This window comes from Protopterus annectens, chromosome 5.part1, assembly GCF_019279795.1.
Source record: "Protopterus annectens isolate FY-2018-M chromosome 5.part1, PAN1.0, whole genome shotgun sequence".
Taxonomy (NCBI): domain Eukaryota; kingdom Metazoa; phylum Chordata; order Ceratodontiformes; family Protopteridae; genus Protopterus; species Protopterus annectens.
The window spans coordinates 631,579,102-631,604,005 of NC_056736.1; the positions used below are offsets into that span (position 1 = coordinate 631,579,102).

The 24,904-nt window shown below is 44.5% G+C and overlaps 1 protein-coding gene across 3 annotated transcripts in view; it reads right to left on the reverse strand.

Moving 5' to 3' along the window:
• USPL1 (ubiquitin specific peptidase like 1) overlaps positions 1-24,904 on the reverse strand; it is a 1,186,769-nt gene that overhangs the window by 412,345 nt on the left and 749,520 nt on the right. The gene's annotated exons all lie outside the window — the stretch shown is intronic.

Below are 24,904 nucleotides of genomic sequence, written 5' to 3' on the forward strand. Positions count from 1 at the left end.
GAAGACTAGCAATCCACGTTCCTAAGCACCCTGGAGAATATTACGGTCCAACCTAACACACTCTTACTAGTCGACTTCAACTACCCCTCCATTAACTGGGTAAACTACTCATGTACCAATACACTTGCCCAACTTTTCCTGGAGTTCATTAATTCCAATGCCCTGGACCAGCTCGTTCTTACCCCCACTAGAGGTAGCAACATCCTTGACCTAGTTATTACTAACATGGGCAAGCGTTGCTCTACACCAACAGTCAGCTCCTCCCTGATTAGATCAGTCCACAAAGTAATCACCTTGGAAATCCACATCCCTCCCACCCCGCCCGCAAAGGTAACCACTATGAAAAACTTCTCCAAAGCTAACTTTGGGCTAATAAAAACAGAGGTGGCTAACTTCACAGCACCCATGCAAATGGAGAATAGTTGCGTGACTGCAGAATCATACACAAATGCACTGTACGAACACATACACAAATGCATGGATCTTGCCATACCCAACAGAACCAAGACGCTCTCCTCCAAAAAAAGGAAGCCAATCTGGTGGTCCCCTGCCATAAAGAATCTCTACAACAGAAGGATGAAACTTATGCAGAATAAGATGAAGTCCCAAGACTAGAAAAACTCCTTTATCAGCCTCAATAAAAAGCGAAGATCCCTCATTAAATCCTCTAAAGCTAGCTATGAAAACAGAATTGCAGCAGATGGTAAAGACAACCACAAGGCCTTCTACAGTTATGTAAAGAATCTCCACATCAATACCCAGATTTGCTCTGAACTACTGCACAATGGTACCTTCTATACCGAGCCAACAGATGTTGCCAGTATACTGGCTAACAGATTCAGTGGCAACTTTACCCCTCCCCCTCAAAAAAACAATCACAATGCCAGTAGATTGCCAGGCACCCAGTATTACTGCTGACCATGTTAGAACAGCACTGCCCAAGGCCAAGAATACAGCTTGTATGGGACCTGACAATGTCCCTGGCTGTGTTCTACATGAACTACAGAGTGAACTGGCACCTCACCTGTGTGCCCTGTTTAATCATAGCCTCACCTCAGGCTTTGTCCCTACCGAATGGCACACTGCTACAGTCATCCCTCTCCACAAAGGAGAAGCGACTACAGACCACGGGAACTATCGCCCATTAGCCTGATGAGTCTGATATGCAAAGCTATGGAATGCATCATCATGGACCTAATAAACAAGGATACAGGGAATCTCCAAACTCTGGATCACACACAGTTTGGTTTTGTGAAGGGTAGATCATGCCTGGTCAACTTGGTAAACGTCATTGAGTCAGTCACCAGAGCTGTGGATGAAGGCAAGGTGGTTCATACAGCCTACCTTGATCTGGCCAAGGCTTTTGATACCATTCCTTACTCAGGAATCATAGAAAAACTCACTAAGCTTGGCATCAATCCCTATATCACTAGGCGGGTTGCAAACTGGCTCACAGATAGAACCCACAGTGTTAAAGTAGCTGGCTCCTGGGTCCTTTCCTGTTTGGTATCTACTTCTCTGAAGTCCAGGCCAACACAAAGGGACTCTGGCTGACAAAGTTTGCAGACAACTGCAAGTTGGGAGCTATTAACTCCCAAAGTGATGTTGACATCCTACAGAATGTCCTCACTGAGACCAACGACTGGTGTCAGAACCATGGCCTTAAGCTCAATGCCAAAAAATGTCATCCCCTTTGGGAAAAACCCGGTTCCCATGAATTACCACATTGATGTTAGTCCACTGAACACAGAAGGCGTTGTAAGAGATATGGGAACACAGATTGACAGCAACCTCTCTTTTGATCACCACATTGCCACTGTGGTCAGAAAGCCCTTCTATGTGACACATCTCATTACTAAGGGTTTTGCATCCAAGAAGAAAGAGGCCATTGTCTCCCTTTACTCTTCACTCAGCCAGAGTACAACGCCCCATTTGGCATGTACCTCACTAGACACCTGCAACAACTGGAGAGGCCACAAAAGTACCTCACAAAAAGGATCCTGGGCCTTAAACACTTGTCCTATATGGACAGATTCAAAACACTCCAACTACTTTATCTCATATCGCCTACTTAGAGGCGATATCTGCTCGAATTACAAAGCTATGTCTGACCCAGCTCTGTTACAAATGCTACATCTAAAGAAATCCCAATCCCTCCGCACCACACGCTCCAGAGACCTCAACCTCATTACCACAATTAACAAAACATGCTGGAAGGACAGGTTCATAACACAGAGACTGCCCATACTATAGAACAGACTTCCCATGCATGTCAAACAGAGCACATCGCTGTCCCTCTTCAAGAGGGATCTTGATGAGTGGATGGGAAACAGAAAATTCACCCCGAGATAACTCCAGTGGCTCTACTCGACAGAGGCACTAGGAACTAAGGTCGGGTGGCACTATACCAGGGTAATCCTATGGCTAGGCTTGTAAAGGCCCCAGGGCCATTAGCTTAGTACACACCTATGAGCAATAAGTGAAGTATTCAGTTTACAGCTAATTATCTTCAGATTACTTCCTTGGAGGTTTTGGTTACTAGGAATATTGACACGTTGGACAGTCAAATATACTGCAAATACCCACAGTATAACTCCCTATTACATGCCACCGGTTTCCACCCTCAGCACATTATACATAATATACCCAAATCACAATTCCTTCGAATCTGAAGGATATGTTCTCATCCGGATACATATGAACACTACAGGAAAGCTTTCGTTACCAGATTCAAATCTAGGGGTTATAAAAAACAAGGCCATGTCCTTTCTGCAAGCGACTGGACTCAAGGATAGGAATTATTTGTTGGAGTTAAAGAATCTTTAGGGTCCGGGACTGGTGATATTCGGCTTGTTACTACATATGACCACAACACTAACACCCTTATGGATATAGTCGATCACCACTGGAACATATCGATAGCCTATCACAAATTATCTGACATTCTTAAGCCTACATGTTTATTTTTTTTTCGGAGAGGTAAAACATTAGGCTCTCACTTAAGTCATTATAAAAAATGGGGTGAATGTATCAAAATTCAACAAAAAACTATTACAGGGGAACTATTGTATGGTCGTGTCCCCTGTGAGCACTGTACACACTGTACAAATGTAGTTAAGTCTAAACAGTTTTCCAGCAAAAATACATCTTTAGTGTTTGACATTAAATTTTTGGCTAACTGCAGTACTGACTGGGTTATTTAGCTACATGCTCGTGTTCAGCATTTTACACTGGGCAGACTTCTCGACCACTACGATTACTCATGACGGAACATTTTAGTGACATTAGAAACAAAAGACAGTCTAGTGCTTTGTATAAGCATTCACTTATACATCCCACTGCTTGTTTTAGATTCATGATTATTGATAGAATATTAGGAGACAGGACTAACAAAACTGGATGGCATACTATTAAATAACAAAGAGAAAAAGTGGATTATTAAACTGGGTGGGTTGTTTCCACCTTGATTGAATGAGTATCCAATCAATGAGTTTTCTTTGGATTACCAGGATGTATATAAGCATGCTTAGTTCATAGGTTGGTACTAGGCCATAGGGCCTATACAAACCTAGCCATAACAATTCCCTGGCTATTTCTTCCCACACTATTTACTTCCCTGGACCCCTTGTCTAGCAGGGCGACTGACGTGATCCCCAGGGTGAATTTCTTTCTACCATCCAATCATCAAGGTTCCTTTTGAAGAGGGTCAAAGAAGTGCTCTGCTTGACATGTATGGGCAGTCTATTCCAGAGTCTGGGAAGTCTCTGGGTCAGGAACCTATGCCTCCAGCATGTTTTGTTTACAGTTCAACACTGAGGAAGGCTTTAATAGTCTGCGATTCCATTTTTTTTTTTTTGGGGGGGGGGGGCTTTTTCTCCCCTTATGGTGTATTAAAGATCTTTATTTCCACACTACACTGTGCTGGCCTGTTGATGTTTGACTTCGAGACATGCAATTACCCCAATATATACTTGTTCAACCAGCCTTTGGATGTTAGTATTGCAAAATATAAGGAATAAAAATTATCGTGGGAATGCAAAGTTACGGTTCTTAAGATCCTCATGGATTTAAAGCCCAGAATGCATCTACAAATCTATGAAAACAGACCAGCTCTTACAAAAGCAGCATAAGAAATTTTTCTTATCCGACAGAAGGACCATCTTCTGCAACAGCAGGCAGAGTCCCACGCAAAACCTCAGGGGTGGTCTTTATAGAAGCATACCCCTAAACAGTGGCCCCAAAGGAAGCCCTGTGCATCTCTCTTTCTCATCCAGCTTACAGTGCCTTGCAAAATAGGTTTTATAGTACACTAAACAGCCAGTTTAGAGATCTCATCCAAAGCTGTGTTTCTGGGGGGTGGGGGTGGGATGGAAGTAGCAACTGCTTTTGATGAACGAGTTCTTGGAACTGAGCAAGAGATATAGTAAATTTAATGTGGAAAAACTGTAAAGGAGGACAACTATCCCAGGTACAAACATTCTGAAAGTTTTCTGTTGGAAAAGTTGACTCTACGGTTATATATTAGATCCATTCTTCACTGAAGGAAACTATAAGCATCTGGGACCAATGAACATCACAACACTCTCATGTGGGTTCTGGTATTGGGTACCATATGGGTGGATGTCATCATGAGATCAAAAGTCCAGAGGCACAAATATGCAGAGATCTTACTTGGAATTCAGCAGGATGGAAATGTCAAACTCAAAGGATAATATCTGCTCTACTGGAAAGACATGCACTCCAACAAACATCTAAGCTGTGGCCAGTGAATAAGAGCACCAGGGCCAAAGTCAACTGCTACTTTGCAAGATTCTCCAGAATACCAACACAGCGGAACATTATGATTCAAGACTCCTTCAAACAGTTTAATCCTGAACTAAAGGATCAGTATGTAGCTAATAGTGTAGATATGGTAAAAATTGCAACTGCTACTGAGTTGCTACTAAGAATATTTATCCTTTGTTTACTGGGTTAGTCCCACTGGGCTGGTGTCACTTTTCAAGGACAGCACAGGTGTTTTTTTATATGGTCTCGGGGAACTTTGGCAGGGCTAATGGGAAATTCTCCTACTCTTTTTTCAACAAATGCCATGGAATCTTTTTACATACACCAACTCAGGCGGATGAGGCTTTTAACATCACATCTGAAGGATGGCACACTCAGACAGCACCCACTAATGATGCACTGCACTGAACTAAAAATTAATCCTGTCACCTGGGTTGTGAACAGAACCCACAGCCTTCTGATCTTACAGCACCATAGTCAATTGCACTACCTGTTGATTCACTGACACTGTATTTGGTAAATTACAGTAATAAAACAAAGCAGGAGGTAGCAGCCACAGCTATGTAGAATAACAGCTTCATTAGTAAAAGAGGCGAGTGCTTTTGTGGCACCAGCCACTTCAGACAATCAAAGAACAGTAAAACAAAGAACAGTAAAACAAAGCATTTATACCAAGCTTATCATTGCCATCAGCTACCCCAATTAATCCTTAAAACCATATATCTAGTATAAAAAGTTTTATACCTAGTGTGAAAAATTTTAAAAGTTTAAAATTAAAAACAGCTTGACAATAGAAACAGCACATCACATCATACAACTTAATACATACAATACAAAAGTATAAAAAAGTATAAAAGGTCGAGGGGGTACTACCTACTATTTCTTTAAATCTCTATTTAGAAGAATGGGTTTAATATTAATTTTGTCATTCAGGCCTACCCCAATGTTAGCTCGTAGCCTTATAATCCATTCTAGTTCCCTAGTTTCTACTCTATTCCTAACATCTCCACCCCTATTGTCGGTATAGACTTTATCTATTACTAAAAATAAAAATGTGTGCGTCTCATCATGGTCCCTCACATGCCTGGCTAAGGCATTTGTCTATTCCTCTGGTGATATCACATATATGCTCCTTCATCCGGTCTCAGCCTTCACGTTGTCATTCCAACGTAGAAGGCAGGACAGACTCTGTAGTGTCCCAAGTATATAATATTCATACTGTCACAGTTAGCTAATATTCTGAAGGTAAACTCCTCCTTTAGATCTGAATGTAGAAATATACTTTGTGTCAACGAAGGTGCAGTAATTACATTTATTACAGGGGAACGTTCCATATCTGACTGCATTTTCTCTTCTTGTTTCCATGGGTTCTGGTCCACTCTTGCCAGCACAGTTTTTTACTGTGGATTTGGTAAATTACCCTGGGGGATTACTGTAAACTCAAACAGAAGCAAACAGAACTGGTCACTAATTTCCATTTGTCTACCAGGGTACAGCACTGATCAAACATGACCAAATGCGAGCCGAGCATGAGATTACATCATCACAAACAGAACATTCATCACACATGCAGGACAGCCAGCGGCAAAGCAATGACATTTAGTACATTGTACATAAATTTAATAAAACAGCAACGTATTTCATCAAAAAAGTATGGTATAATTAGATGAAAGGTAAGCTGGATACCTCACCAACAGAAAGAGAATGACTAGCTCTGCCCTGAAGTGTAAAATAATACTTCAGCTTCCTAGTTGAACCCTGAAGTGGAAGGAAGAACCTTGAAGCTTCAAACAGCACATCCAGTATTCTGACTGACATGGACTGACTGTACTATGACCACATTACATTCACAGTAATCTCTGAAGACAGTAAGGTTTTAAGGTAGGTTTTTTATCACTCTCAATGAATTATACTGAGTGGTCAGATCTGACCAATAATGTCATAACTATAGGAATGGTCTGATGAAGCCCTGTTGGGTGAAAGCGCCTACCGGACTTATCAGATTGTTTTAATAAAAGATTTTATTGGATCAAACTGTTGTCCTTGGATTTGTTTTAACTACACAAGCTGTGTTTCACCCCGATACCTGTTTTTTGGACTGTTTTTTATAACTATAGGAATACAGAATAAGTGGGTTCATTACTTGAGGATAAAATCTAATAATTTTGAGCTTCTAATTGGAAAGTGAACTAACTGGACCAGCAGTCTGCTTTTATGAAACCTAGGAACCTCTCTCCATATTTTTAGTATACGTTTACAAGTTTATAAATTCCTAAAAGAATAGTGTTTGGCTCACAAGAGAAGGAAAGTACAGTTGTGTACATTACCATAAATGTAGATGTTAGTGTATTCACTGTTGCAGTCCTGACTATTGGGATCCTGCCCTGAAAGCCCTCGGTTGGCCTGACTACCACAGAAAAATCTTTCTGGCTCCCAAGGTGGCAGATGCTCAGACCGATGTCAGTAGGCTCAGGCACAAAGGTAGCCACCCTGTGTCAAAATCAAAGCCTTTTACTGCCCCCCCCCCCAAATAAGAGTAGCCCTGAGAAGAGTGGAGCTATCCCAAAGGAGGCGATGCCAAGGAAGGGTCCCTTGCCTCTGCTGCACAGTCAAAAGATGCCTATTTATAGGCTAAGGGGGGGGGGGGAGAAGACTGCACCAGTGAACACACTCTAACATCTACATTTATGGTAAGTGTACAGAACTGTACTGTGTTCTTTATGTTTCACTGTTGCAATCTTGACTAAAAGGAAGTTTCCCAAAGCAGTAAATAGGATGGAAGGATGTTAGGGTGAAGACGAGATGACCTGCAGGATTGCAGTGGCAAACCCTGTTCTAGACTTGGAGAAGGATGCTAAATGGTAGTGTTTGGTGAAGGTATGCACAGAGGACCAAGTGGGCTGCCTCTAAAATGTCCTTGGTAGGAAGCTCCTTGAAGAAGGCAGCAGAAGTAGCAGTAGCCCTGGTGGAGTGACATCTAATCTCAACTGGGGGTACCTTGCCATGGAAAGTTATAGCAAAAGGAGATACAATGAGAGATCCATCTGTAAATACCTTGCTTGGAAGCTGGTTTGCCTTCTGCACCAGGGACAAAGGTAATGAAAAGCTGCTCAGTTTTTCTCAAAGCATTTGTCCTACCCAGGTAAAAACGTAGCTACCTGTGAACATCCAAGGAATGCAGAATTCTCTCCCCTTTACTTTGAGGGTTGGAGAAGGTGGTTGGTAGATGGATGGCCTGATTCAGGACAGTGTCAGAGTTCACCTTGGGCACGAAGGATGGGGCTGGTCCTAAGAGAAACCGTACCCTTGTGAAAAATAAGAAAGGGTTCAACTGTCATGAGGGCCTGCAGTTCAGATACCCTCCTAGCTGAGGTGATAGCTAGTAGTATAGCAGTTTTCCATGTCAGAAACCTGACGTCAACAGATGCTGCTGGTTCAAAGGGAGGTAAAGTTAATTTTCTAAAACAAAGTTCAGGTCCCATGGAGGCAGTGGCTTCCTTCTGTGAGGCCTAATGTGCATGAGGCCCTGAGAAACTGTCACAAGAGCGGGTGGGAAAAGATTGGAGTGTGTGAAGACACAGAAGCATGGACTCCGAAGAGTAGGAAGGTGCTTGATTTAACATTTAAGTAAGATTATTCCATGATGCTGGTAATGTGACCTGACTGTGGTTCTAGGTGATGGTCTTTGCTCCAAATAGAGAAAGTACAGTTGTGTACACTTACCATAAATGTAGATGTTAGAGTGTATTCAATGTTGCAGTCATCACCTGTGGGTTATCCTTGCTGTGATAGTCCTTGGTCAGCCCGAATACCAAAGTCAATGTTTTGTGCACTGGCTGTCGTCACCTGTAGTCTGACGTCAGGTCGTTAGTGCTATAAAGCAAGGCAGCCGACATAATTACATCAGTTTTTCTTGCCCTAACCCGTCAGAAGCACAAGGGAAGAGAGAAGTGGTCCTGATGGTTAAAAGTCACCTTGGGAAGCTTGTGTCCCCCTAGGGGAAGATGTTAAATGGGGGATGGAGGGAGGGAAACAAAGACTGCAACAGTGAATACACGAATATCTACATTTATGGTAGGTGTACACAACTGTACTATGTTCTTCGTGTTTCACTGTTGCAGTCATCACCTGTGGGAGGATTCCCAAAGCTGAGGAAAGGGGGTGGAAGGACAGGTTGAGTCCTAGGTATGGATCGAGGCCCTGCAGAGTTGCAGAAGCAAACCCTGCCCTAGACTTAGAAGAGAGAGGTAGGTGGCAATATTTTGTAAAGGTATGGACAGAGGTCCAGGTGGCCGCTTCCAAGATGTCCCTGGCAGGTACTCCTCTGAGAAAGGCAGTGGAAGTGGAGGTTGCCCTATTGGAGTGGGTACGGATAGACTTGGGGATGGGTTTCCCATGTAGTCTTTAGAAAACTAGATACAGTGTGAAATCCATTTGTAAATGGTTTGGAGATGGGCTCCCCTCTGCCCCTGGGGCAAAGCTTACAAGAAGCTGGTCTGTTTTTCTGAATGGCTTAGTACGGTCCAGGTAGTATCAGAGTTGTCTACGCACGTCTAGTGAGTGTATAATTCTTTCCCCCTCATTTTGAGGGTTGGGAAAGAAGGTGGGAAGGTGTATGACCTGGTAAAGGGTCACATCAGATACCACCTTGGGCATAAAGGAGGGGTTAGTCCTCAGGGAGACTCTGTCTGCATGGAAAATTATGAAGGGCTCGATAGCCATGAGAGCTTGAAGTTCCGAGACCCTACTGGCTGAGGTGACAGCTAGTAGGAAGGCAGTCTACCAAGAGAGGTATTTCAATTCTGTTGAACAGGCAGGTTCGAAAGGAGATAAGGTTAGTTTCTCTAACACATAATTCAGGTCCCAGGGTGGCATCAGAGGTCTTCTTGGAGGACTGATATTAGAAGCCCCTCTGAGGAATTCCTTAATCAAAGGATGAGAGAAGAGGGGTGAGTCTGAATCATAATGGGCAGAGATGGCTGAGGGATGGATTTTAATAGAGGAGAAAGACAGGCTACTATTGACCAACTCTGCTAGGTAATCCAGGATGAGAGGGATGGAAGGTTGGGAGGTACTGCCCCCTTTAGATTGTTTCCAGGAGCAGAATATTTTCCATTTTCTTGTGCTGGGCCTTCTGGCCTCTGTGATGATATCCAGGACCTGTTTGCTTAACAGGGACTCCTGGTTAGTTTTTAGTGTAGAAGCCATGCTGAAAGTTTGAGAGTCTGTAGGTCTGGGTGCAGTACCTTCTCGCTCTCCTGAGTCAAGAGGTCTGACATCAGGGGAAGCATCTTTGAGGGCTGTAAGGTCAGACTGCATAATAAGGGGTACCAATGCTGCCTGGGCCAATCTGTAGCGATGAGGAAGGACTTTGGTCTCTCCTCTTATTTTGATCTGAACCTTGGGAATAAGGGGCAAAGGAGGGTATGCGTACACAAAGAGGGAGCTCCAGAGGAAGGTCAAGGCATCCACCTTCCATGCTAGGTAATACTCCCTGGTACAGAACTTGTGCAGCTGGTGGTTGAGGTGCGAGGCAAAGATGTCCACTTCTGGGGTCCCCCACTCATGGGTGATTTGCAGAAAGATTTCTATGTGGAGCTGCCATTCACGGGGGTCCAGTAAGTTTCTGCTTAGGTGGTCCGTCAGCGGGTTGCTGATCACAGGTAAGTACTGGGCAATTAGGTGTAGCCCCATGGAAGTGGCTGTAAGCCAGAGACTTTTGGCTAACCTGCACAGGGGGTAAAGATTGGGAGCCCCCCTGCTTGTTGATATACTGTGGTGTTTTCTGTTTTTATAAGGAGGACCCCTGGCCTGAGATGGGGTTGGCAAGAAGTCAAGAGCCTTTTGCACTGCCATAATTTCTTTCTGGATGATGTGCACGTGGAGTTGCTGGGCATTCCAAAGGCCTTGGCTACACCTGCCTACTAGGCGAGCGCCCCAAGCAATGTTTGAGGCATCGGTGGCAATGGTTTGTCCGGAAGGGCGGAGGATGAAGGGAAGACACCTTTGTTCATGGCACAGACCTCTGCCCACCAGAGAAATTCGGCCCTTATACAAGGGATCGGAGGAAGAGTGGTCTCTAGGGACTGAAAGTGCTGACAACAAAGATTCTTTAAGTACCAATGAAGTTTTCTCATGTGAAGCCTGGTGAGAGGGATGAGAAGGATGCAAGATGCCATGTATCTCAAAGGCTTGCAGCAACTTTCTCGCGGTGAGGTGACTTCCGGATGCCAACTGGGTGAAGTAGAGATGCAGGAAGCTCTGCTTTGCTGGGGATAGGAAGGCCATTTGGGTTGCTAGGTCTAGCACAGCTCCCAGGAAAACTATTTTTCTGGTGGGGTTTTGCTTTGATTTTTTTTCTCGTTGATGGTGAACCCTAGGGATGTTAGGAGTGATATGACAAACAGAAGGTCCTGGAGCAACTTTTCTCTGCAGTCTGCCTGAATGAGGCAGTCATCCAGGTAAGGGTAAATCTGTACATTTCTCAGTCTTTAGAATGCTACAGCTGGGGCCAAGCATTTGGTGAATACTCTGGGAGCTGTAGATAAGCCAAAGGGCAGTGCAGAGAATGAGAAGTTATGTACCTACCATAACGTTCCATGTTCATTGTCTTCTCTCGCCTTCTTTCTTGCTGGATGGGTTCAGAGCCGATCCTCGTCTCCGACTCGGCCACTTACTAAAGCTCGAGAGCTAATTTTACCGGCTCGAGGCAACCCTATATCCCATGATGCAAGGCGCTAACTACCCAGATCTCATTTGGTAGCTAAGGAAAAATTATGCAATATATTCCGCCAATTGGAGAGGAGGAGGAAGGGGAAGTAATCCCTCGAAAAAGACCAATCTGATCTAGTGACACTAGGAAGCTAATTAGCTTGGAAAAATTGGATCAGGACTCTTCAAGGAAGAGGAACAAACTTCTCGGTCTGACCAGGCTAGGGGGATGGTGGGAGGGACGCAAGAAAGGCGGCGAAAGAAGACAACTAACATGGAACGTTATGGTAGGTACATAACTTCTCAATGTTAAGTTGTCAATCTCGCCTTCATTCTTGCTGGATGGGACCACGTCCCTAGCACCTTTATCCAGGGTGGCTCAATGGAACAGACTCTTGAGAACGGTGGAACCAAAATTTGCTCTGTTTCTGGAGGCCAAGTCCAATTTGTAATGTGAAACAAAGGTATGAGGAGAGGCCCATGTGGCTGCTGCACAAATAGTGTCTATTGGAAGTCTAGCCTGAAAAGCTGTAGATGTAGCTAGTGCTCTAGTTGAATGGGGTTTTGGCCTAGAAGTCAACTCTTTACCTCTGAGTTGATAAATGCATGTAATCACAGAAGACAGCCACCTAGATAGGGTTACCTTGGTTACCGGAAGGCCTTTCCTGTTCTCTGCACAGGATAAAAACAGTTGATCAGATTTCCTAAATTGTTTGGTTCTGTCCAAATAATATCTGAGTTGGCAGTGAACATCGAGATAATGTAGCTTTTGCTCCGCTCTATTAGAATAATTTGGGAAAAAAACTGGAAGATCAATAGATTGATTTAAGTTAGTCTGCGATGCCACTTTGGGTAAAAAAGACGGATTAGTCCTTAGAGAAACTCTGTCTTTGTGGAAGACTAAGTAGGGAGGATGAATGCAGAGGGCATGAAGCTCAGATACTCTCCTGGCAGAAGTAATGGCGACCAGGAAGAGTGTCTTCCAAGAAAGAAATTTCAATGAACAGGTAGCCGCAGGTTCAAAGGGGGGAAGAATCAAGGATGTTAAGATTAAATTTAGATCCCACTGTGGTGGGGGGTCTGTAATCGGAGGCTTAAGTAAAAATACACCTCTAAGGAATGCCTTGCAAAGTTTATGGGACATGATGTTGTGGTCCAACAAGCCAATATGAAAATTTGAAATGGCTGCCAACTGAACTTTTACTGTGGAGAAAGAAGATCCTGAGTGAAATATTTCTGCTAGGTATTCCAAGACCGAATGAATCGGAGCAGTAAAGGGGTCTATGTTCCTAGCTTTTGCCCAGAAGGAGAAATGTTGCCATTTACTAGTGTAAATCCTTCTGGTGGAAGATTTAAGGGAAGCTACTATGATATCCCGGACGGGATTAGAAATCATAGGAAGCCTGGCTAGGGACAGAAGTGGAGCAACCAAGCAGTGAGGTTGAGAGAAGGTATGGATTGGTGCAGCTGCCCCGACTGGTGGGTCAGAAGATCTGGAACCGGGTCCAGATGCCATGGCTGTACCAAAAGATAATGATGCAGGAACGGAAACCATATCTGTCGAGGCCAATAAGGGGCAATGAGAATCATCTTGGCTCTCAAGGCGGTTGCTTTCTGAATTAATTGTGGTATTAGAGGAAAGGGAGGAAAAGCATAGAGAAGTCCCCGGGGCCAATCTTGGATTAGAGCTTCTCTGGGGGGGGGGGGGGGTGTCCTAGAAGGGGGAAGAGGGAGAAGTCGTCGGGGCATTTGCTGTTTTGAGGTGTAGCAAAAAGATCGCAGCAAGGAAGGTCCCACTTCTGAAAAATCTCTTCAGTCACAGATTGTTTGAGAGACCACTCGTGAGGCATGAGAATAGCTCTATTCAACCTGTCCGCTATGATGTTGGATTTCCCGTGGATATGCGTTGCTATCAGAAACCGCTGAGAAGAGATTGCCCACCACCAAAGTCTGAGTGCCTCTCGACACAGTGGATAGGACTTAGTTCCGCCCTGCTTGTTGATATACCACACTACGGACATATTGTCCGTTTGGACTGCAATAGTCCCCAGGGGAAGAGAGTCGTGGAGGGCTTGCAACGTTAAAAGCACTGCTCTCATCTCCAGGACATTTATGTGCAGGTGGCATTCGAAAGGTTGCCAAGTGCCATGGACCATCCTGCCCTGATAATGCCCCCCCCCACCCGATCAGGGAGGCGTCCGATGTAACCGTGGCGACCGGGGCGGGAGGAACAAAGGGTCTGCCCTGATGGACTTGAGGGGACAATATCCACCAGGTCAGATGCCTTTTGCAAATTGGAGTTATGATCCTGTGACGCATGGGAAGTCGTTGAAAAGACCATTGGGCGAACAGCATCCACTGTAGGAGACGCATGTAAAAGCAGGCAAGGGGAAGAAGTGTTATGGCGGCCGCCATAAGACCCAATACTTTCAGGGCAAACCTGGCCTGAATTTTGTCGCTCTGGAGAATCACATGGATGTGGTTTTGAATATCCAAGATACTTTGGTCTGTTAACTTTGCTGAAAGTTGTACGGTTTCCAAATTGGCGCCTATAAAGGTAATAGATTGACAGGGCGACAAGGCAGAGTTTTCGAAATTTAGAGAGAGATCCCTAGCCCTCTGCAAATGTGAATGGTGTAATCTCTGTCTTGGAGAGGTTGATGCCTGGTGGTGGCAGTGAGGATCCAGTCGTCTAGATATGGAAACACCTGGAATCCTTGACGTCTCAGGTGAGCCGTAACCGCTCCCATACATTTGGTGAACACTCTGGGGGCTGTAGTGAGTCCAAATGGCAGTGCTCTGAATTGGAAGTGACTGGCACCCAGCCAAAAGCGGAGAAACCTTCTGGAGCGCCTGTGAATTTTTATAGTACGCATCCTGAAGGTCCACCGAGCACATCCAATTGTCCTTGCCCAGAAAGGGTAGAATGGACTGAAGCGTGACCATCCGGAATCTTGTTTTCTTTACAAACTTGTTTAGTTTGCTGAGATCTAATATTGGTCTCCAGTCCCCTGTCTTTTTTGGTACTAAAAAGAACCTCAAGTAGATTCTGGATCCTATTTGGTCTGCTGGGACTGGCTGGATGGCTCTTTTTGCTAGCAGTTTTGATATCTCTGGTACTGCTAGTTCCCTTAGACCGGCTGGAAGGGTTCCCTTTTGCTGAATTGGGGTTTGGATAAAGGGAATTTTGTAACCCTCGGATATGATCGACTGTACCCATTTGTCTTGAGAAAGGGAAAGCCAGGCTTTTGGGTACAGCGATAATCTTCCCCTGACTGCCTCCGAAGGTTGACAATCGGGCAACATCTCAGGGATGCTGGAAGGGTTTGTCAGAGAGGCTCTCCCTGCTACCCTGATTCTGCGGACCCCCTCTGCCCCTAGGGCGGCATCTGTTGTTACCCCCTCTGCCTCTGGGGGTAAACTGACCTCGTGCGTCAGGCGTGACTCCTTGAGATTTGCGGAACCACATTTTCCCTCCCTTCTGACCTTTTGGGTAAGGTCTTGAAAGGGTGGAGAAACTGACTCCTAAGGCAGAAAGAGTCTTGCGATCTTGTTCGCATCTAGTCAAGGTGTCTTTCACTTGAGGTCCAAACAAGGTCGAACCATCAAAAGGAGAGTTTGTGAAGGATGCCTTGAAGGGGTCTGCAAAATTACAAAGCCGCATCCAGGATTGACACCTTAAAGCCACTCCTGTGCCTGCGGCCCTACTCGCTCTATCGGCTGCATATGAAATTAGTCGCATGGAGGAGTTAACAATGGAGTTTAGGATTCCTAGCTGAGTGTGAATTTTATCCTGGGACCCAGCAGCTGATGGATCCTGTAAAACTTCTCCCAACTCTAAGAACATCTCTTTGAAGGCGGGTGAAGTGACAAGTAGTTCAGCGACCGCATGGCAAAGGTCGCTGAAGAAAATATCCGCTTGCCGTACCTATCCATAAGTCCTGGAATCCTTGTTAGGAGGATGGACAGGTACTGAAGGATCAGCTAGTTCCTTCTTGTTGGCTGCAGCCACCACCGTGGCATCAACCGGGACACCACCGTGGCATCAACCGGGACACCTTTTGTCAAAAAATTGCCCATCAGGTGGGGCTGTGATGAATTTAGAAGGCCTCCGAGGAATGGGTTCCACCAAATCCGGGGCCATCCACGCCTTCCGAGCCACCACGTCCATAAGAGGGTCGAAAGGCGGAGACACCCAGGAGGTGGAGGGTCGAGACCCGAACGCCTCCAGGTATACCGACTCGTCCTCGGAAGGATTAAGGGAAGGCCAGTTCCCCCTCTGCTTAAGGAGTTCAAGGATGTCTGAGAAAGAGACGTCCTCAGAGGGGGACCTTGGGGATCCCGCCGACTCATCCAAGTCAGTATCAGATGTAATAGACTCGGGGGAGTCTAGATGTTTCCTCTTACATGTCCTCTTACGCGGAGACTCAAATGACGGGTCAGGAGAAGCCTCGGAAGAGGAAGATATTCCCAGTGGGGAAACCTGAGGCGTTGGATCTCTGGGTCCGGGAGCAAGAGAGTGGGAAGAGACGTCAGCAGGCACTGTAGTGGGAGGAGCTGATGGAACTGACCGTTGACTACGCCCTGGGGCTAGTACACTCATCACCTCGAAGGCTCCCCCATCAGAGAGGCCAGAAGGCTCCCGCTCCGAAGAGATAGGAACCCCAGACTGCACCGACAGGGACGTCTCCGAGGCTGATGTCAAGGCTGAGCTCACCAGCGCCGAAGCTCAGAGAGGGAGAACGGGGTCGGACAAGGGTCCGATGCCACTCGCCCCCTCGGAGCAGACGAGAGAGATCAGACACCCGGATACCTCCATTGAAGGCATCAAGGAGGAGATCGGAGCAGAGGACGACGGAGCTGAAGGGGGAGGTAGTATCAGCTGCGAAGCCACAACAGTCACGGCTCCGAGGAGCTACGGCTCCGAGCTCTGTAGGAGAGTCGAAGGAGGAATGTTAGGTGGATGTGTAATAGCTACCGTCTGATGAGACAGGCTATGGAGCATTTGGGCCAATGCCTGAGACTTTAATAGTCTGCTCACCACTCTCTCAAGGTCGTGGTCAGACAGCCTGGACGACCGAGAAGACCGGCTCCGATGGCTCCGCTCCGAGAGCAGGGGTGAACTCGGAGCCGAATGTATAGACTCCAACGAAGGGGATCTTGATCTCTTTCTGGAGATGGGTGGAGCCGAAGGAGCCGAGGATACGTCGGCTCCAGCCGGAGCAGACAGTGAGTGCATAGATTTAGCGGTATTGGCGCCGGGTGGAGCCGATACTGTAAGCTGTGACACAGAAGGATCGGCTCCGGCCAGAGCCGATCTTGTCACAGAAGGTGAACCAGTAGCCGATGGCTTAGGGCTTGGAGCCGAAGGCTTAACTGGTTTCGAGGGCTTCCCCGGAGCAGACTTAGTCGGGGAGCTCTCAGGCTTTAATAAGCCCCTCAGTATTAGTTTATTTCTGCGCTCCTGCAGGACTCTTGGGCTGAAGGCGTGGCAGACAGAACAAGAGTCCTGCAGGTGCAGAGGTCCCAGGCAGTAAACACAAGTGTGACCGTCTGTCAGAGACGGTTTCTGACAGCACGAGTCACACTTCTTGAAGCCTGAGACCTTTGTGTCCTTCGACATAACGGTGTCGAGGGAGCACCAAGTACTAAAACACACACACACACACTAAACACCCAACCCAAATAAAAAATAAAATAAAACAGGGATACAAACACACCCAAACACCACAGAGAATCCCTGACAAAAATAGGAAAGGGGGAGGCTTAAGGCCTAACTTAGGGGAAGGGATAAAAAACTGGATAAGGGGAACCACTAACGGGAGACAGGGTTAAAAGTCTAACCGTTAACAGTTAAAATAATAACAGTAGTGAAGTAAAACGAAGGGGAGTGACTAAAAGTCTGAAAAATTGAAAACTTACCAAGAGCCGGTAAAAATGCACCTCGCAAGCGAAAGCGGCAAACGAGATCTGGGTAGTTAGCGCCTTGCATCATGGGATATATAGGGTTGCCTCGAGCCGGTAAAATTAGCTCTCGAGCTTTAGTAAGTGGCCGAGTCGGAGCAGAGGATCGGCTCCGAACCCATCCAGCAAGAATGAAGGCGAGATTGACAACTTAACATCTGAAAGTATTGATAGCCTGTTCTGAAGCAATTTTCTGCACGATTCCCTAATGGGGATGTGGAGGTAGGCATCGTTTAGGTCCAGTGTCACAAGCCAGGCATTTTGTGTGACCATAGGCAGGAGCTGCTGCAAGGTTAGCATTTTGAATCTGGGGACCACTAAGGTGGTGTCCAGTTTGGATAGAACCAGGATGGGGCGCAAAGTGCCCTCTTTTCTGGGAACAAGGAATAGTCTGGAGTAAAAACCTTTTCCCGTTTGATCTGGAGGGACAGGTTATACTGCCCCCTGGGATATTAGAGTTTGGACTGGTTTCAATGCCTCTGCCCCTGGTTTGGGGAGAGGTCTGGGTACTCTCTTGGAATAGGGTGTTCGCTGAAGGAGAATCTGTATCCCTAAAAAATGATTTTTAAGACCAATTGGTCCTTGGTTATGGAGACCCAATTGTCCTTGTAGAGGGTGCGACTTCCTCCTAGTTATTGAAGAGTGAAAGGAGGGCAGAGAGGGGTGGGAAAATCATTGTGAGTGCTTGCCTTAGAAGCTTGGCTTAGAACTCCCTGCCTTAGAAACAAAGTGGTCCATTGTTTGATTCTTTGCAGGGCCTGGATGGCCTGTCCTTGCAGGGCATACCTTGGCCCTGTCTGCTAGGTGCAGGGAAGGCCCAGTGCTTAGAGGGGAAAGTTCCGGTTGAACTTGAAAGAAATCTTTTACTGTTTGAATAGATTTTGCTTTGTCTTCTACCTTTTTAAGCATTTCTGTTTTTTTCCCCCAAACAGGCATTCCTTATCTAGGGGTGCATCGATAAGTTTAGACCAGACATGATCGGGGAGAGGTTGTTCCTTCAGCCATGTGTGTCTTCTAATAACAGATCCCGTCACTGGTGCCTTGTTGTTTGACCACTTGACAAGCAGAGTGCAGTAATTCTGCCAGCTCTTTGGAGTTGGCACCATCAGGAGAGGTAGCAATCTTCTGTTTTAAAGGACCACTACGTGTTTCTATGCTTGTTTCCTCATTTCAGAAATGTTTTTCTTCCCTATCTTTTGAATATAACACTGTAAAATATGACAAATCCTACAGTAAACAGTGACCTAAACAGTTTCTTTTATCGCCCAGTCCTGCACCTCAGGTACTGTGAGCCATTTAAAAAAAAAAAAAAAAGTCTCGCAGAGCTATACCTAGTGTATGGGTGCTGGAATGGCTCGGTAATAATGCCCTTCATTATCTTCCACCTTTTCCAGTTTCTACCAGAGGACCGTCCACAGACCACCTTCCTTCAGTCCTTTCGCCCAGGAAGCACCCTATCAATTATCTATGCAGCAGTTTGTGCTTCTCTAACCAATAAAAATGCAATGTTGGGTATTTGTGGGAACTATTCTGTTCAGCATAGTTACAGGACGTGTCTATTTTTTGAGGGATTACTATCCTGCTTCTCGAGGAACTACTATTGTGCTGTAAAGACAAGACCATCTCTTTTTTTTTTTTTTTTTTTTTTTACAGGTATGTGTCTCTTCACTGTCCGATTGTCTGCTTTCTATTTTGTGGAAACTACGTATGTAATTGTTTGTATGGAATAGGAAGGATAAGGACAGGAATAGGACAGGGACATAAGTTAGGGGATCATAGTTCCTTAGGAGTTGTAAAAGTGTAGACTGAAGTATGAGACGTTTCTTGGACAAATGTACCTTTTTGGATCATGCTTTTGTTTTTATCAGGCTTTGCTTTTGGAGGTACTAGTTCACTGCAGTGACCAACTTAAAAACTTGTTTTCCATTATTTGCCGAGGTGGAGTGGAAGAAAAAACACCTTCAATCTTGTTGTGCACTTATGTTTATATACATTGGGAAGAGTTGTAGGATCGTGAGATTTTCATTTGCTGCTGTTCAACCAAACTTTATAGCCTGTAGTTGATGAGAGTTGAGTGAGAGAGTTAGACTGAAGTACGTTTTACTGAACTTTAAAATGTGCCTTACTGCCATTTTTGGAGTACTTAGTGTTACTTTTGTCAGTCCTGAAGTTTGTACATCTCAGAAAATCAGGGATTGTTGGAATGCATATATGAGATATGTGAAGTTTGTACATCTCAGAAAATCGGGGATTGTTGGAATGCATATGTGAGGTGTGTGGGCTTAACCAGAAATAAGTGATTTCTACTTTATCTCCCGAAAAGGCTTTCTGATTTTAGTGAGAGTTGCAACGTACCGCTTCCATTAGATGCATTGCGCCAGAAGTGCTTCAATAGCGTGACCGGTGGTGATAACATATAATATCACTTTAAATATTTGTATTCAGTCCACTTGAGCTGGGCATCTCGACTTTCTTTGTAAGAGGCTGCATGCTGGTTTTCTGTAACAGCTCCTTTCCAATGGATGTACGTTTTCCGAGAAATGTGCTGTTTAAATGTCAATTTAGGTTTAAGTGTGCCAGTTTGTTGCTCTGTACCTATTTAGATTGAATGCCGTGTTATACCATTGGTTTGTGAATAGCAAGACGGTTTAAAGTCCGACTTTCCATTCTCTCACTTTTTGCTTGCACCTGTGGCAGACTGAACTAACAGCTTATAAAATTGATTCCCCCAGTGGTGCTATTGTTTGCCAGTTGGCACTATCATACATACTTCTGAACTGTACAGATTTTCGCATGATGTTAGGATTTTTCCCTCATATTTGTAGTCTGTTCTTCATACACTTGTGTTTTTATAGTAAATTAATGACAAATCATTGAAGATTAAAGTTAGAAAATGACAGACAAGACATTTTGTTTTTTTTGTCCCACTTTTATTTATGGCTTTGTCCATATTTCTTGCTCTACTTCTCAAGCATTGGGGATGAAGCTAAAATATGTTGGGCATAAGGACACTGTCCCATATTTTCATCTTATATATTGACTGCAGTATATGTTAGTGCTACTGTCCATACATAATTTGTTCATGTGATTGCCTTTTGGTATGGTTCCTACAGCACTAAACAACTATGGGACCTCTCTTTGCTCTAGAATGTCTTTGTATGATGTTATACACTGTACGTCAGACCCAAAAGAAAATGCTACAAAAAAGGAAAACAAGAAAGAAACACTCAATTTACTGCACAGAATAATGCAGATCTCATCTGTATCTTAAATACTTGTAGCTGGAACTAATACCTCTCAACTTCTTAGTACAATAAATCTGGACAAAGCCTGACAAAATGGGGGTGACAAAGGCCTAAAAACAGGGACAGATTTTAAATATTGCTTTTATAAACTTAAGCTGCTAGAGTAACAGAATTTGTGTTAACATATATTTTCTGAAGAATATGAAGTCTGAAACTCAAATGTATGTCATTTGGTGACTTCAGTCCTCAGATCATCATAGTGATTTGCTAGAAATCCACAAATTTTATGAGAAACAGTCTGAAAATATGAAGCAAAATCTGGACATTCTGCAAAAATCTGTACAGTTCAGAGGTATGTGTGAAACTTCTTGAACTGAGATGGATCAATTTAAACTGAAAGGTCCAAAAGAAGCCTCCATGAGTCATGCTCACTGTCAAAGCCTTAAAGGGATTAGGTGTTACCACCCCTCCCCCCCCAGCAGAGAAGACCCTTGTTACCTCCCAGTGACAGGAAGCGGGACTCATCATTACATATTCTGTCCGATTAGCCCAGTATGGGGACAGATAATAGGAATTCTTGCAGTGAATAACATCTTGGGTGGCATGCAGTGACTAAGAAGGACTTTAGCAGTGGCAGTGTTTGCAGATAAAGTGAATCCCCATACATAGCATCTATTGATTTTTCTTTACAAGTATTCACAGATTAATTCATTACATGACTGACTCATTGCATTTATCTAGTAATTTGTCATGGATTGTTGTGTCCCTGTTATGAAGCTGCATGTCACTTTTGACCTCTTGTTTCCCCTTAAGCATGCAGCAATGGGAAATGCAGTCAGGCATATAGTGCAGGTTTAAAAGTGAAATAGAAATATGTGAACATATGCTTTGACATTACTTTTAAAAAAGAAGACAGTTTAAATGTAGTGAGTGTTCATTTAATGGCATACATGTTTTACTGCATTTCTTGTTTGACATACTATTACATTACTTAATGCAGCATATTCAATAAAGCCTGCCTGTTAATAGTTTTCTTTATCATATAACGAACTGGTCCAACTGCACAGTGAAGGTGAGAAGCAGTTTATTAAACTAGAACAGAACTATAAAACGTAACTGTTACATTGCTGTCTGTTTCCTTACAGTGAAATTGTGATCTGAATTGCAACATTTTTTTCTACTAGAAATCTTTGCTTACCTACCCTAAAGTTAAAGAAAGCTTTTTTATGTGCGTGTCTGATTGCACAGGTAGCTATTTATATACTTTCAAGACTGATTTATTTGACAGGGGAAACATGAACAACATTTCATTCTTTTTGCATTGATCCAAGAGAACATGGTGTGATTATTCGTAAAAAGACAGAACTGCCTGTTCGTAACTGACTTTGTATAACATATGCAGCAAAAATATTATTTATTGTAGGTGGTTTACTACCCTGAGATTCCAACAATGGAGGAGTTCATTTGTACAAGTCATTTCTATAGTTTTTATTTCAGAAACACAATTTATCATTGTGGTCCTGTACACAAAAGTGCAGCTGATTTCTGGGTGCTTTTCAGTCCACATTGATATTTAGCCAGCTAATGTTAAAATATTTAGCCTGACTCCATAGCTAAATTGAAATTGTGTTGATTCAAAGAAGTAACTTTCACCCAACAAGTACTAAAACAGTGAAAAAAATAACTCTGAAAACCACCGTCAGTGAACCTTCAACTAATTTAACAGGGAACACTCACTTGTAAAAATCAGGACATCCTTAGTACCTGGCCCCATCCCTTTATCTCTAGGGAACCGGTGGTCACTGCTCTCTCAAGGCAAAAAATACAGCCTCCGTGGGACCCGATAACATACCAGGCTGCATCCTACGTGAACTCAGGCAGGAACTTGAAGCACCATTAGGCGCCCTATTCAACGAAAGCCCGAGTACCGGCTTCATCCCAGCTGAGTGGAGGACAGCCACTGTCATCACTTTACGCAAAGATGGAGTGTCCACCAATCTGAGAAATAGACCCATCATTCTAACTATCCTGATCTGCAAGCTCATGTAATGGATTATCATGGACATCATTAACAAGGACATTGGCAACCTCCAAACACTCGATCCCTCACAGTTTGGCTTTGTCAAGGGGAGGTCATGGTTTCTAAATTTGGTTGACTTCTTTGACAGTCACCAAAGCCATGGACGAGCGGAATACTATTCACACCGCCTACCTTGACCTGGCCAAAGCCTTTGACACTATTCCCCACTCGGGCATAATAGATAAACTCTCTCAACTAGGCATCAGTCTGTATGTTATCAGATGGGTAGAAAACTGCCTCACTGATAGAACCCACCTACAAAATAGGGGAAGCCACCTCAAGCAGCAAAAACCAGTAACAAGCAGCGAACCCCAGGTTTCAGTCTTGGGGCTTTTATTTCAGATAAACTTTTCTGAGGTGCTGGCCAAAACCAGTGGGCTATGGCTGACCAAGTTTCCAGATGACTGCAAGCTGGGTGCTGTCATCAATTCTCCTAGTGATGTAGACATCCTCCAAGAGGGTCTCACTCAGACAAATGACTGGTGCCAGAAACATGGCCTGAAGATGAATACCAAAATAAGCATCATCCCCTTTGGGGAGAGTGACGTCCCTACAAATTATCACATTAATAAGAATGTCCTAAGCATGCAATCACTCGAGAGGTATTTGGGTACCCAGGTTGTTAGCAACCTGACTTTTCACCATCATGTTGCTTTTGTTGTATGGAAAGCCTTCTACATAGTCCACCTCATAAGTAAAGGTATATCATCAAGGGATAAGGAGGTCATAGCATTCCTGTATTCTTCTCTTATAAGGCCCATTATTGAGTGCAGCACCCCTTTTGGAATGTACCTCACAAAACACATGAGGCAGCTGGAGAGACCACGGAAGTTCCTCACACTAAGAGAATCCAGGGCCTCAAACATCTACTATACACAGGCTAAAAGCCCCATCCCTCTACTCAGTTTCATACAGACTCAGAGGTGACCTCTGTCTGCAATACAAGGCAATCACGGACCCCACCTTGATGGAACTGCTACATATACGCAAGACAAGCTCCACTCGAGTAACTCGCACGTGCAGCCTCAACCTGGTCTGCGACATCAACAGGACTTGTTGGCAGAGCAGATCTGTGTGCCAGACATTCCCCCCATCTATGGAATAGACTCCCTCTCCACATCAAGCAGAGTACCTCTTAACTCCTTTTTAAACCCAACCTGGATAACTTGATCTGGCCAAGACCTTTGATACCATTCCCCACTCAGGAAACATAGAAAAAATCACTAAGCTAGGCATCAACCCCTATATCACTAGGTGGGTTGCAAACTGGCTCACAGAACCTCAAAACAAAAAATATGTGCAAGATGGTGAAGTGAAGTGATGCAAAAATATACCAATGAAAGGAAACAGCAAAGCACACTTCACAACGCAGAACCTTTTAATCAAAGTAAACGAATAAAACAAAACTTTCAGACCTCAAGTCCTTCCTCAGTGTTACACTGAGGAAGGACTTGAGGTCTGAAAGCTTTGTTTCCTTTCACAGATAGAACCCACAGTGTGAAAGTAGACTGCCGTCCAGTCATGAGTGGAGTCCCACAAAGGGTTCGGTCCTGGGCCTTCTCCTGTTTGGTATCTACTTCTCTGAAGTCCAGGCCAACTCGAAGGGACTCTGGCTGACAAATTCGCAGACGATTGCAAGTTAGGAGCTATCATTAACTCGCCATGTGATGTTGACATCCTACAGAAAGGTCTAACAGTGACTGGTGTCAGAACCATGGCTTTAAGCTCAATGCCAAAAAATGTCATCCCCTTTCGGGAAAAACCCAGTTCCCATTAATTACCACATGGATGGTAGTCCACTGGATACAGAAGGTGTTATAAGAGACCTGGGAACACAGGTTGACAGCAACCTCTCTTTTGACCACCACATTGCCACTGTGGGTCAGAAAGTCTTTTTAATGTGGCACATCTCATTACTAAGGGTTTTGCATCCAGGAAGAAAAAGGACATCGTCTCCCTCTACGCTTCACACATTAGAACAATCATCGAGTACAATACCCCATTTGGCATGTATCTCACTAGACACCTGTAACAACTGGAGAGGCCACAAAAGTACCTCACAAAGAAGATCCTAGGCCTTAAACACTTGTCCTATATGGGCAAACTCAAAAAACTCCAA